The 15,000-nt window shown below is 36.8% G+C and overlaps 3 non-coding genes and 1 pseudogene across 3 annotated transcripts in view; all 4 read right to left on the reverse strand.

Moving 5' to 3' along the window:
- The window catches only part of LOC135267452 (large subunit ribosomal RNA), a 4,035-nt gene extending 3,487 nt beyond the window's left edge, over positions 1 to 548 (reverse strand). The window contains exon 1 of the ribosomal RNA XR_010335882.1: positions 1 to 548. This exon is cut by the window's left edge and continues 3,487 nt beyond it. This is a non-coding gene — a ribosomal RNA (large subunit ribosomal RNA).
- A 476-nt stretch (positions 549 to 1,024) lies between these two features.
- Positions 1,025 to 1,181, reverse strand: LOC135267464 (5.8S ribosomal RNA). The gene has a single exon (XR_010335886.1). It is a non-coding gene; the product is annotated as a 5.8S ribosomal RNA (ribosomal RNA).
- A 1,717-nt stretch (positions 1,182 to 2,898) lies between these two features.
- Positions 2,899 to 4,821, reverse strand: LOC135267445 (small subunit ribosomal RNA). Its single transcript, XR_010335875.1, has one exon. It is a non-coding gene; the product is annotated as a small subunit ribosomal RNA (ribosomal RNA).
- Positions 4,822 to 9,698: 4,877 nt separating this feature from the next.
- Positions 9,699 to 15,000, reverse strand: part of LOC135267462 (large subunit ribosomal RNA) — a 10,107-nt pseudogene continuing 4,805 nt past the window's right edge.

Consider the following 15,000-nt stretch of genomic DNA (forward strand, 5'->3'; position numbering starts at 1 on the left):
TCGCATAAACAAAAGGCGCGAACGACGCGTACGCCGTTCGTCGCACGATCATTTAGCGCCGCTATCGAGTCACGCTGAATCTCCCCTTTCGACCTTTCGGGTTTCTCAGGTTTACCCCTGAACGGTTTTCACGTACTATTGAACTCTCTCTTCAAAGTTCTTTTCAACTTTCCCTCACGGTACTTGTTCGCTATCGGTCTCGTGGTCATATTTAGCCTTAGATGGAGTTTACCACCCACTTAGGGCTGCACTCTCAAGCAACCCGACTCTGAGGAGAGATCCTCCCGTTATCGGCAACGGTCACTACGGGCCTGGCACCCTCTATGGGCTGTGGCCCCGTTCAAGATGGACTTGGACGCGTCGCACAATCTCGGGATGACGGATCCTCCCTAACACCACATTTCCCGGCGTCCGGTTTCGGCCGCGGGATTCGGTGCTGGGCTTTTTCCTGTTCGCTCGCCGCTACTAAGGAAATCCTAGTTAGTTTCTTTTCCTCCGCTTAATAATATGCTTAAATTCAGCGGGTAGTCTCACCTGCTCTGAGGTCGCAAATATAAATTTGCCTTTATTTTGTCAGACGATAATTACACGTATTCCGTTTATATGGCTGCCTCCAAACAATTTCAAACATCGATCTGACGTCGTTGCGAGAATGTTGTTGTTGTTAATTATAGTGCATAAAATATGCATATAAACAACTTTAACGTCTCGGACACGACGATCGCTTCGTTCGAAATTTAAGCGTTGTGGCTGCTTTTTAATATCGGACGTGCTACGTCTAAACCAACTTTCACCAACAAACTAATAAGAATGTCAGCCGCTATTGCGTTTTAGGATGCCGCGTTATTTTTTATATTGTTTTTATTGTTGTCTACGTTGCATAATATTTTATTATGACAACCGACAATCAATTAACAATTATAGTAACGCGTCATATTTGCACCCAACACGCTCCGACGTAATTGTCTACACAACATTGTGCGCTGTGTTTAAGACAAAAACCGAGCAGTCTTTGAAATTGACACGACCCTCAGCCAGGAGTGGTCCGGGAACAGTATATCCGAGGACCGCAATGTGCGTTCGAAATGTCGATGTTCATGTGTCCTGCAGTTCACAAGTTGACGCGCAATTAGCTGCGTTCTTCATCGACCCACGAGCCAAGTGATCCACCGTTCAGGGTAATCTTTTCAAACAAATTTAAAATATTATTACATAACGCACCGTTCCACATCGAAATCGTTTCATCATCACACAACAACAAAAATAACTACTTAAGGTTATTACAATTGTGATGTATATGTGAGAAACGGACCAATCGAAAGAAACGTTCGGCGTTATATTTTATAATATTTTATTTAATTAAAGTGGCATTTGTATCTACTTATCGAAAAGAGTATGCAGTTATAGTTTAAGTTTACATAAAGAATAACCCGATGATATTAACGTTTTATAAATACGTATATATATCTATTAGGTTTTTTTTCTCTATCAACTTTGTCTATAAAACTCTGCTCCTTTTGCGATAAGCATTATGTATATTTATTAAATAGAAAATATGTCGAAAAACCAGACGTTTTCTTCAAACAAACGCCACAGCTACAAACTTAATCACAACAATATTTACCAAACAATACAATTGTAGGGTGTTTTGTGTGATACGTCGTTTGGTGGGCATTCTAAGAACGTCCGTCGACATAAAAACGAATCAAAAGAAAAGCACAGGCAGTGCAAAACGTTCCTTCGTCAGTCGGGCGTATATCATTTAAAACCCACAGAATCTAAAAAAGTTAATAAATAAACTTTTTTATTTAGATTCCTACGGTTCGTCGCGTCGTTAAAGTAAATTATTACTTCGACGCATGCGGAACCCAGGTACCCGAAAACCGTAAGCCTAAGCGTTTTTTTTCCAAACATCACTCTCTATCGATAAAGTAAATTGATTTTATGTATTTATAAATGTGCGTTTGTATGTATAGTAGTATAGTAGTAGTATATTTTGTTATTGGTTGTTTCGAGCTTTTTATTGTTATAAAACGTTTTTGTAGTCTTGTACATAAAGTACAGACGAATAGACAGCCCCTATTATTATTTATTAATAAACTCCAACCATTTACAAATTAAATTACAACTACAACATCTCTTTTACACATTAATTATACACCATCTTTATTTTCTTTTTTCCGAAGCGAATACGATGAAGAAAATACGCAAAGACTGGCTTACAAAATCGTAAGCCTAAGCGTTTATTTTTCAAACATCACTCACCATCGGTAAAGTAAAATGATGGTATGTATAAATGTGTGTTTGTATGTACAGTAGCGTAATAATTTTGTTGTTGGTTGTTTCGAGTTTATTTATTATTATGGTTTGTATGTATAAAGTTTTATTCGTGTACATAAAGTACGATCGTATTGGCAGACACCATTATTATTCATTCTTGTTTGTTATTATAAATAACTCCAACCATATACAAATACTACAACAACAACAACAACATCTCTTGCACATTAATTATACACCACCACTGTATTAGTACTTTTTTTCGAAGCGAATACGATGATGGAAATACGCTAAGACCGGCACTGCGAAAGCAATAATAAAACGTTAGCACATAACCATCTTTCGACAATATTGATTCGTGTTAATGTTCAAAAAAATTCTTCGAAAACGTCGTTTACGGCACGTTTACAATCGATTTATAAAATAAATCGAAAAACGTAACAACAGATCCGCTTAATGCAAGACGACCCGTTGTTGCTTTTCCGTTCGACGCATAATGAAGAATTTTGTATGAGAATTGATCATCATACGAATAGTGTATGTATGTGTGTGTTTTTTGTTGATCAGCACAGACAAAATGTGTGTATGTGTGACAACTAAACAACAACATTTACACGTTAATGATCCTTCCGCAGGTTCACCTACGGAAACCTTGTTACGACTTTTACTTCCTCTAAATGATCAAGTTTGGTCATCTTCCCAGCAACATCGGCAACGTCGAAACGCCACCGCGCACCGGTCCGAAGACCTCACTAAATCATTCAATCGGTAGTAGCGACGGGCGGTGTGTACAAAGGGCAGGGACGTAATCAACGCGAGCTTATGACTCGCGCTTACTGGGAATTCCTCGTTCATGGGGAACAATTGCAAGCCCCAATCCCTAGCACGAAGGAGGTTCAGCGGGTTACCCGGACCGCTCGGTCAGGGAGGACACGCTGATTCCTTCAGTGTAGCGCGCGTGCGGCCCAGAACATCTAAGGGCATCACAGACCTGTTATTGCTCAATCTCGTGCGGCTAGAAGCCGCCTGTCCCTCTAAGAAGAATTGTTTGTACGCCGACAGTAAAAACCGCACATAGAGACCGGGCGAACCCGGCTCCAGCGGGTATTTGGGATGTCGAAATACGCCTATTTAGCAGGCTAGAGTCTCGTTCGTTATCGGAATTAACCAGACAAATCGCTCCACCAACTAAGAACGGCCATGCACCACCACCCACCGAATCAAGAAAGAGCTCTCAATCTGTCAATCCTTCCGGTGTCCGGGCCTGGTGAGGTTTCCCGTGTTGAGTCAAATTAAGCCGCAGGCTCCACTCCTGGTGGTGCCCTTCCGTCAATTCCTTTAAGTTTCAGCTTTGCAACCATACTTCCCCCGGAACCCAAAAGCTTTGGTTTCCCGGAAGCTGCCCGCCGAGTCATCGGAGGAACGTCGGCGGATCGCTAGCTGGCATCGTTTATGGTTAGAACTAGGGCGGTATCTGATCGCCTTCGAACCTCTAACTTTCGTTCTTGATCAATGAAAGCGTTTTTGGCAAATGCTTTCGCTTCTGTCCGTCTTGCGACGATCCAAGAATTTCACCTCTAACGTCGCAATACGAATGCCCCCATCCGTTCCTATTAATCATTACCTCGGGGTTCCGAAAACCAACAAAATAGAACCGAGGTCCTATTCCATTATTCCATGCACACAGTATTCAGGCGAAGTTTTAGCCTGCTTTAAGCACTCTAATTTGTTCAAAGTAAACGTGCCGGCCCACCTCGACACTCAATGAAGAGCACCGCGGCGGGATTGAGTTGGGCCGCCCTCTCGAGCTAAGCCCACCGGCAGGACGTCCCGCGAAACGCCAGTTAACACCGCGAACGATGAACCGGCGGCGCGGGACACAAATTCGACTACGAGCTTTTTAACCGCAACAACTTTAATATACGCTATTGGAGCTGGAATTACCGCGGCTGCTGGCACCAGACTTGCCCTCCAATTGATCCTCGTTAAAGGGTTTAGAGTGTACTCATTCCGATTACGGGGCCTCGGATGAGTCCCGTATCGTTATTTTTCGTCACTACCTCCCCGTGCCGGGAGTGGGTAATTTGCGCGCCTGCTGCCTTCCTTGGATGTGGTAGCCGTTTCTCAGGCTCCCTCTCCGGAATCGAACCCTGATTCCCCGTTACCCGTTACAACCATGGTAGGCGCAGAACCTACCATCGACAGTTGATAAGGCAGACATTTGAAAGATGCGTCGCCGGTGCGAGACCGTGCGATCAGCGTAAAGTTATTCAGATTCACCAAGTTGTACGATGACGGCGAAACCGCCACCGATTGGTTTTGATCTAATAAAAGCGCTCCTTCCGTCTCCGGTCGGAGCTCTGTTTGCATGTATTAGCTCTAGAATTACCACAGTTATCCAAGTAAATGTGGGTACGATCTAAGGAACCATAACTGATTTAATGAGCCTTTCGCGGTTTCACCTTAATTTGGCTTGTACTGAGACATGCATGGCTTAATCTTTGAGACAAGCATATGACTACTGGCAGGATCAACCAGGGAACTGTGTTTTTGTGTTTTTTGAGACAGACGAGAGAATAAAATACTCATCATCATCGTTTATAAAGATGAAGAATATGCGCGTTTGTGCGAAACAATCTAACATATAAGAAAGTAACGCCACGCTATTTCTTCTTTTCTTCGTACGATATAGTCGTTAAACACCACAACACATATATCGGTCAATAAAGGCATAATAATAATATTTATAATATTATTTTTTACCTTTGCCGATTTAAAAGTTCAAACATTCTCTTCACTCTTCGCAAGATTGAATGCGACGTGAATTTATGAAATTCTTTCGAATCCATAAACGTTACGAATATTATATAAATATTCTCGCTCGGATATTAGAGAGTTGACGCATTTATTATTTTTGTTTGTTTAAATCACAAACATTTGTTAGTTCAACAAAGTTTGATTGCATAAGGACCGCCAACGTAAGAGAATACGTTTTGCCGCATCCGCAATCTCGCTGTGGGGAACTGGGCGAGCCACAAAATCACAAAATAAAGCAATCTCGCAAGCAAAGCCCTATTCGAATTCGATAGCGGAAATGTGCGATAAACGTCGATAAATTGGAAGCAAATGCAGAACGTATACATAATCGGTCGTTTTGTCGTCGTCATTTATGATAAACTTCGACTAAACCGTTACACCGTTCATATCGCCTCACTCAACGCATCGACACACACCACTACCATACATATACCAGCGCGACACCGATCGAGGCAGCCGCTCGGTATTGGATATGCGCACCGCTCCACTGACATAGCTCCACAGGCGACGTCTACCGAAGCGCACAGCTCTATAACTATAAGGCATACACACAAAGGGGAGAAAATATTTTAAATATTGATAATATTAAAAAGTCATATTTTATATTTAAACCATTATAAAATTTAATTATAAAAACGTTTGTTTAAAAAAAAATTATTAATTAATAAAAACAAAATTATTCTAAGCGCCGTACTTCGTAAACGTCGTACTTCGTTCGTCGTATGTGCAAAGTCAAATGAATGCTGTAGTTAGTCGCAGTTGGAACGTCTGAATGTCGTACAACCTAACAATAATTTTGAGTGCCCTAATGTGTAGACGTCGTACTTCGCGAACGTCGCACTTCGTAAACGACGTACTTCGTGAACGTCGCACTTCGTGAACGTCGCACTTCGTAAACGACGTACTTCGTGAACGTCGCACTTCGTAAACGACGTACTTCGTGAACGTCGTACTTCGCAAAGGTTATGCAATATTCATACACATTTGGTGTATTGCAAGTTGCATTTTAATAAATATTATGCATTTTTATGTTTTAATTTAATATCTAGGCCAAAATACTAAGTTTATTTAATTGTTAAATGTGTACGTTTATTTACAGATACGTAATTTACATAAAAATTTGTTTTTTTTTATTATATGCAAACTACAAATAAAATATTTAATATTTTTGAACGTTGTACTTCGTGTAAGTTATGCAATATTGATACAAATTTAGTGTATTGCGGGTCGCAATAATATTAATTTATACTTGAACGTAGTACTTCGTGAAGGTTATGCAACATCAGTACATATTAAGTGTATTGCAGGTTGCATTATTATTAATTTATGTTTTCTCACTTTTTACCTTAATATAAAAATAATGTAATATTTTTGGACGTCGTACTTCGTAAAAGTTATGCAATATTGATGCACATCTGTTGTGCTGCGGGTTGCATTTTATAAATTTAATGTATTTTTATGATTTACTTTAATGTCTAGGCAAAAAAACAATTTTGATTAGTTGCTAAATGTTTACATTTATTTAGAGATACGTAATTTGCAAAAAAATTTGCTGTTTTTTTTATTATATACCACAGAAATAAAATTCTTTAATATTCTTGAACGTCGTACTTCGTGTAGGTTATGCAATATTAATACAAATTTAGTGTATTGCGGGTCGCAATAATATTAATTTATATTTAAACGTAGTACTTCGTGAAGGTTATGCAACATCAGTACATATTCAGTGTATTGCAGGTTGCACTATTATTAATTTATGTCTTCTCACTTTTTGCCTCAATATAAAAAAAATTTAATATTTTTGGACGTCGTACTTCGTAAAGGTTATGCAATATTAATGCACATCTAGTGTGCTGCGGGTTGCATTCTATAAATTTAATATATTTTTATGTTTTACTTTAATATCTAAGCAAAAAAACAATTTTGATTAGTTGCTAAATGTTTACATTTATTTACAGATACGTAATTTGCAAAAAAATTTGCTGGTTTTTTATTATATACCACAGAAATAAAATTCTTTAATATTTTTGAACGTTGTACTTCGTAAAAGTTATGCAATTTTGATACACAATTAATGTATTGTGGGTTGCATTATTATTATTTAATGTTTACGTTTTACTTCATTACTTTGTGAACGTCGTACTTCGTTTGTACTATGAACGCTGCATTTCGTCGCAGTCGGAAGCAACTGCAAATAATCGTCTTACAAGAAAATCGTGATTTTGAGTGCCGTACTTTGCAAACGTCGTACTTCGTCTGTACTATGTACAAAGTCAATTGAACGCTGTTATTCGTCGCAGTCGGCAGCAAGTGCAAATAAACGTCGTACAAGAAAATAATGATTTTGAGTGCCGTACTTCGCAAACGTCGTACTTCGTCTGTACCATGTACAAAGTCAATTGAACGCTAAACTTCGTCGCAGTCGGAAGCAACTGCAAATAAACGTCTTACAAGAAAATCACGATTTTGAGTGCCGTACTTCGCAAACGTCGTACTTCGTCTGTACTATGTACAAAGTCAATTAAACGCTGTACTTCGTCGCAGTCGGCAGCACGTGCAAATAAACGTCGTACAAGAAAATCACAATTTTGAGTGCCGTACTTCGCAAACGTCGTACTTCGTCTGTACTATGTACAAAGTCAATTGAACGCTGTACTCCGTCGCAGTCGGCAGCACATGCAAATAAACGTCGTACAAGAAAATCACGATTTTGAGTGCCGTACTTCGCAAACGTCGTACTTCGTCTGTACTATGTACAAAGTCAAATGAACGCTAAACTTCGTCGCAGTCGACAGCAAGTGCAAATAAACGTCGAACAAGAAAATCATGATTTTGAGTGCCGTACTTCGCAAACGTCGTACTTCGTCTGTACTATGTACAAAGTCAATTGAACGCTGTACTTCGTCGCAATCGGCAGCACGTGCAAATAAACGTCGTACAAGAAAATCACGATCTTGAGTGCCGTACTTCGTAAACGTCGTACTTTGTCTGTACTATGTACAAAATCAAATGAACGCTGCATTTTGTCGCAGTCAGAAACAAAGCAAACGTCGTGCAATGAAACAATAATTTTGAGCGCTGCATTTGTGAGCGCCGTACTTCGTTTGTTACTTTATGGTCACATGAACGTCGTATTTCATCGCACAGAGCACCATACTTAATGCACTTAAATGAACGTTGTACTTCGTACAAGTTAGGCAATATTAATACACATTTGGTGTATTGCGGGTTGCATTATTAATTTACAAAAATAGCTATGATTTTATATACAACTAAAAATAATTCATAATATTTAAACGTCGTACTTCGTAACACTAATACAATATTTAAACAAATGTAGTACTTCTTGAATATAGGCAATTTTCATACACGTTTACTGTGAAACGAGTTGCGTTACAATTAAAGTATACGTAGTACTTCGTGGTTTTAGGCAACTTTAGCGCGCGTTTCGTGTATTGTTGGTTGCATACCTTTAAACAAAATGATTGTGTCATCACTATTTTACCACATGAGCAATCGTGACTTATTATATGCAGTAGTTATTAAGCAGTGAATGGTGCAAGGCGAGCGCTATGTGCTAGGCGAGAGCTATGTGCTAGGCGAGAGCTATGTGCTAAGTCCGTAGAACGAAGTATGTCGTTCGAATAATTTGCTGGCTTTCTTCTACTCTTCCTCTCTCTCTCTCTCTCTCTCTCTCTCTCTCTCTCTATCATCTATCTTCTTCCTTTTAATTTTTTTCTTTCTTTTTCTCTCTCTCTCTGTCTTCTTTCTCTTTTCTTTCTCTTTCTTTCCTCTTTCCTCTTTCTTGTATTATTCATCTCTTACTCTATTACTCTTACTCTTTAAGACTAATTGGTTTCTATCACTATCACCAACCACACCATCGTCTTTTTGTTACTTGAGAGAGAGAAATAAGGCTGTACACTACTAAAGTGTATTAAATTGTGGTGAGAAGAGTGAGAGTTTTTAGAGAGGTAAATTTATTTGTAATGATAAAATAGAGTAAGTTCATGTTGGTTAGCCCAAGTTGCATTGCATACTAGAAATTTTTATATAAACAATGTGTACCTGGCTGTGTGTGTATTTTGCTATCCACTCAGCTTTTTAAACGTTGACGGAGTCTCGTCTCACCGACAAGACGAATCTCCAAGCTGAGTATCAACAGATCGCAGCGTAGAAACAGCTCTACCGAATACAACACCTTGCCAGGTACGTATGTAATAATAAAATAGAGTAAGTTCATGTTGGTTATTAGCCCAAGTTGCATTGCATACTAGAAATTTTTATATAAACAATGTGTACCTGGCTGTGTGTATTTTTTGATCTTCTCAGCTTTCTAAACGTTGACGGAGTCTCGTCTCACCGACAAGACGAATCTCCAAGCTGAGTATCAACAGATCGCAGCGTAGAAACAGCTCTACCGAATACAACACCTTACCAGGTACGTATGTAATAATAAAATGGAGTAAGTTCATGTTGGTTATTAGCTCAAGTTGCATTGCATACTAGAAATTTTTATATAAACAATGTGTACCTGGCTGGGTATATTTTTTATCCACTCAGCTTTCTAAACGTTGACGGGGTCTCGTCTCGCCGACAAGACGAATCCCCAAGCTGAGGGCTGAGTCTCAACAGATCGCAGCGTGGAAACTGCTCTACCGAGTACAACACCCTGCCAGGTACGTAAGTCGTCTACAGACAATTCCGAGTTTCGACGTCGAACAACAATGTACCCATAATTGACCGTCTAGAAGCCTGGTCGGACGTGGCAAGGATCGATCCCGCCGCCGATCGGTGGCTTCACACGGCAAATAGGGCTCGTGCGACGTTCGTACGCAAGCGTTAAACGCCTAGTAAAGTCACATTGTTTTGAGCCTGTCGACTCTCGAAACTCCTAAAGGTATCGTTGCCACCTTTGACTAGAAAGGATACGGCCTTAGAGGCGTTCAGGCATAATCCCACGGATGGTAGCTTCGCACCACCGCCCGCTCGAGCGAGTGCGTGAACCAAATGTCCGAACCTGCGGTTCCTCTCGTACTGAGCAGGATTACTATCGCAACGACGAGTCATCAGTAGGGTAAAACTAACCTGTCTCACGACGGTCTAAACCCAGCTCACGTTCCCTATTAGCGGGTGAAAAATACGCGCCCTGAAAGTACCGCCGCCAATATTTGTCGAATTTCTGGTTGTATAGTTTTTAAAACCAAACTGATCTTTTGGACCTAACGTAATAGAATTTGAGCTAAATTGATTATTTCAGGCTTAACACGGTGTAAATTGTTATGTATGATATGGATTATATTAAAAACACTTGTCACAATTAAAAACATAACATTTATTAAATTGTTTTAACATATGTTTTTCAATTTAGTAAATATAAAAGGTTTTATAAAGAATCTTCGTCATCGTCACTTGAGATTTGTAAGTGTGTTGTCGTTTATATTAACTCCAGACGTACCAGGCTTCTCCATGGTGGATACTTGCCGCCTTAATTATGAATCGGTATAGAACGGTTGAATACTTCTTATTATTGGAAGAGGATTGCCGAGAAGTTTGTCTTCAAATTCTGGAAGTGTATTCCAGTCGAAATCATCATTCCATTCGTCGTAGATTTGTAGAATAATAGGTTGCAGTGGTTCATCTGCGTTATGTTGCATAGTGTGTGGCCGTGTATTATTTGCTACAACATTCCGAAATACGACATTTCTGGTAAACGTCCTTCCATTGCGATAGTTATATTTCCCTTGTTGAGGTCCGTTTGTTATATATATTTTTAAATTTTCTCCTAACCCCACTCGACTCATAGCTACATACAATTGGCCATGCACAAAACATGGCCCATCCAGGTATATGCCTACTTTGTCAGACGTTTGTCCTTGTGATTTATTTATAGTTATGGCGAATGCAAGTTATACAGGAAACTGTTTTCTAATCATAGGCCGAGGTAAGCCAGTTCCTTCGCTGTTTAAATTATCTTTATTTCTATTTCAAAGGGTACTTGCACGCTACAACCTATATTAATCTGACTGTAATTGTTTTTTTTTGTCAATTTTAGGGGTGGCTTTTTTAAGTAAGTGGTGTTTGTTTTTTATAATTATTATAATATATTTTTTTATTGTAAACCGCTTGTCAATCGATTCGAAGACACTTATGGAAATGTAAAAACCTTTTTTTATAAAAGTTAAATAGTCACCCCCAAAGAGTGAAATCCAAAAAAGTAATATAGGGGCCTTTTGTACGCATTGTTATACACAATATACCTAAATGTGATAAATTTTTGTTTATTTATATCCAAATGTGATAAATTTTTCTTTATTTTTATTTTTTACATTTCTACCCCTAACTCACCCCCAAATATAAAGGGGTGGTTTTTGCTAAAACATTTTTTAATAATATTTTAGGGGCTACCTATATGCCAAAAACCGTATCGATTAGGCTTTATTTGTAGTATTTTGTTTAATAACTCACCCCCAAAAGGTGAAATCTAAAAAACTAATATAAGAGCCTTATCTACGCACTAAAATACACAACATATTTAAATTTGGTTATTTTTTTTTAATTTTTACATTTTTACCCTTAACTCACCCCCAAATACAAAGGGGTGGTTTTTGCTAAAATATTTTTTATTAATATATTATGGGCTACCTATATGCAAAAAACCGTATCGATTAGGCTTTATTTGTAGATTTTTGTTTAATAACTCACCCCCAAAGGGTGAAATCTAAAAAAATTATATAAGAGCCTTATCTACGCTCTAAAATACACAACATATTTAAATTTGGTTAATTTTGTTTTTTTTTTAATTTTTACATTTTTACCCTTAAGTCACCCCCAAATACAAAAGGGTGGTTTTTACTAAAATATTTTTTATTAATATTTTAGAGGCTACCTATATGCAAGAAACCGTATCGATTAGGCTTTATTTGTAGCTTTTTGTTTAATAACTCACCCCCAAAGGGTAAAATCTAAAAACATTATATAAGAGCCATATCTACGCACTAAAATACACAACATATTTAAATTTGGTTAATTTTGTTTTTTTTTAATTTTTACATTTTTACCCTTAACTCACCCCCAAACACAAAGGGGTGGTTTTTGCTAAAATATTTTTATTAATATTTTAGGGGCTACCTGTATGGAAAAAACCGTATCGATTAGGCTTTATTTGTAGATTTTTGTTTAATAACCCACCCCCAAAGGGTGAAATGTAAAAAACTAATGGAAGAGCCTTATCTACGCACTAAAATACACAACATATTTAAATTTGGTAATTTTTTTTTAATTTTTACATTTTTACCCTTAACTCACCCCCAAATACAAAGGGGTGGTTTTTGCTAAAATATTTTTTATTAATATTTTAGGGGCTACCTATATGCAAAAAACCGTATCGATTAGGCTTTATTTGTAGTTTTTTGTTTAAAAACTTACCCCCAAAGGGTGAAATCTAAAAAACGAATATAAGAGCCTTATCTACGCACTAAAATACACAACATATTTAAATTTGATTAATTTTGTTTTTTTGTTAATTTTTACATTTTTACCCTTAACTCACCCCCAAATACAAAGGGGTGGTTTTTGCTAAAATATTTTTTATTAATATATTATGGGCTACCTATATGCAAAAAACCGTATCGATTAGGCTTTATTTGTAGATTTTTGTTTAATAACTCACCCCCAAAGGGTGAAATCTAAAAAAATTATATAAGAGCCTTATCTACGCTCTAAAATACACAACATATTTAAATTTGGTTAATTTTGTTGGTTAATTTTGTTTTTTTTTTAATTTTTACATTTTTACCCTTAAGTCACCCCCAAATACAAAGGGGTGGTTTTTACTAAAATATTTTTTATTAATATTTTATAGGCTACCTATATGCAAGAAACCGTATCGATTAGGCTTTATTTGTAGCTTTTTGTTTAATAACTCACCCCCAAAGGGTGAAATCTAAAAACATTATATAAGAGCCTTATCTACGCACTAAAATACACAACATATTTAAATTTGGTTAATTTTGGTTTTTTTTTAATTTTTACATTTTTACCCTTAACTCACCCCCAAACACAAAGGGGTGGTTTTTGCTAAATATTTTTATTAATATTTTAGGGGCTACCTGTATGCAAAAAACCGTATCGATTAGGCTTTATTTGTAGATTTTTGTTTAATAACTCACCCCCAAAGGGTGAAATCTAAAAAACTAATGCAAGAGCCTTATCTACGCACTAAAATACACAACATATTTAAATTTGATTAATTTGGTTTTTTTGTTAATTTTTACATTTTTACCCTTAACTCACCCCCAAATACAAAGGGGTGGTTTTTGCTAAAATATTTTTTATTAATATATTATGGGCTACCTATATGCAAAAAACCGTATCGATTAGGCTTTATTTGTAGATTTTTGTTTAATAACTTACCCCCAAAGGGTGAAATCTAAAAAAATTATATAAGAGCCCTATCTACGCTCTAAAATACACAACATATTTAAATTTGGTTAATTTTTTTTTTTTTTTAATTGTTACATTTTTACCCTTAACTCACCCCCAAATACAAAAGGGTGGTTTTTGCTAAAATATTTTTTATGAATATTTTAGGGGCTACCTATATGCAAAAAACCGTATCGATTAGGCTTTATTTGTAGATTTTTGTTTAATAACTCACCCCCAAAGGGTGAAATCTAAAAAAATTATATAAGAGCCTTATCTACGCACTAAAATACACAACATATTTAAATTTGGTTAATTTTATAATTTTTTTAATTTTAACATTTTTACCCTTTACTCACCCCCTAATACAAAGGGGTGGTTTTTGTTATAATATTTTTTACTAATATTTTCAGGGCTACCTATATGCAAAAAACCGTGTCGATTAGGCTTTATTTGTAGATTTTTGTTTAATAACTCACCCCCAAGGGGCGAAATCTAAAAAAATTATATAAGAGCCTTATCTACGCACTAAAATACACAACATATTTAAATTTGGTTAATTTTATTATTTTTTTAATTATTACATTTTTACCCTTTACTCACCCTCTAATACAAAGGGGTGGTTTTTGTTACAATATTTTTTATTAATATTTTAGGGGCTACGTATATGCAAAAAACCGTATCGATTAGGCTTTATTTGTAGATTTTGGTTTTTTTTGTCAATTTTAGGGTTGTTTTTCGAATAGAAGGGGTGGTCATTCCACATTTATAAAAATTATTTTTTTAATCTTACGCGCATGTCTATCGATTAAGTTAAAAAAACTTTAAAATTTTAATCATGACTTTGTGACTTTTATCCAGCTCTAAGTCCGCATTAGTGGTCCGGGTGGTGGGGGAAGTGACTTTTAGATCTAATTGAGATAAAAATCTGTTTTTTTTTTCATATGTCGGGGGAGCATGACCTAAGCACTTTAGAAGTTGTTTGATGATTGTACGCCCTTTAGTTACCGTGACCTATAGACGTTTGGTGGGGAAAATGTACAGGTCAGACGCGCATGCGCATGCGCTCTGGACCAATGAAAAACGAAAGCTAAGAGAATTTCGGAGTTTCTTTTTGAGGTCTAAAATTTTTAAAAAACATCTTTGACATTGTTTGAATTTTTTGAATTTAGTGGTATTTTAAATACGTTAAAAACTCACCCCCTAAGGGTGAAATCTAAAAAAACAACAAAGAGGCCTTATCTGCACACTAAAATACACAACATATTTAAATTTGGTTAATTTTTATTTTTTTTAATTTTTTTCGTTTTTACCCTTTACTCACCCCCTAATACACAGGGGTGGTTTTTGTTATAATATTTTTTATTAATATTGTAGGGGCTACGTATATGCAAAAAACCGTATCGATTAGGCTTTATTTGTAGATTTTGGTTTTTTTTGTCAATTTTAGGGTTGTTTTTCGAATAGAAGGGTTGGTCA

This window comes from Tribolium castaneum, unplaced genomic scaffold, assembly GCF_031307605.1.
Source record: "Tribolium castaneum strain GA2 unplaced genomic scaffold, icTriCast1.1 ptg000027l, whole genome shotgun sequence".
NCBI lineage: Eukaryota > Metazoa > Arthropoda > Insecta > Coleoptera > Tenebrionidae > Tribolium > Tribolium castaneum.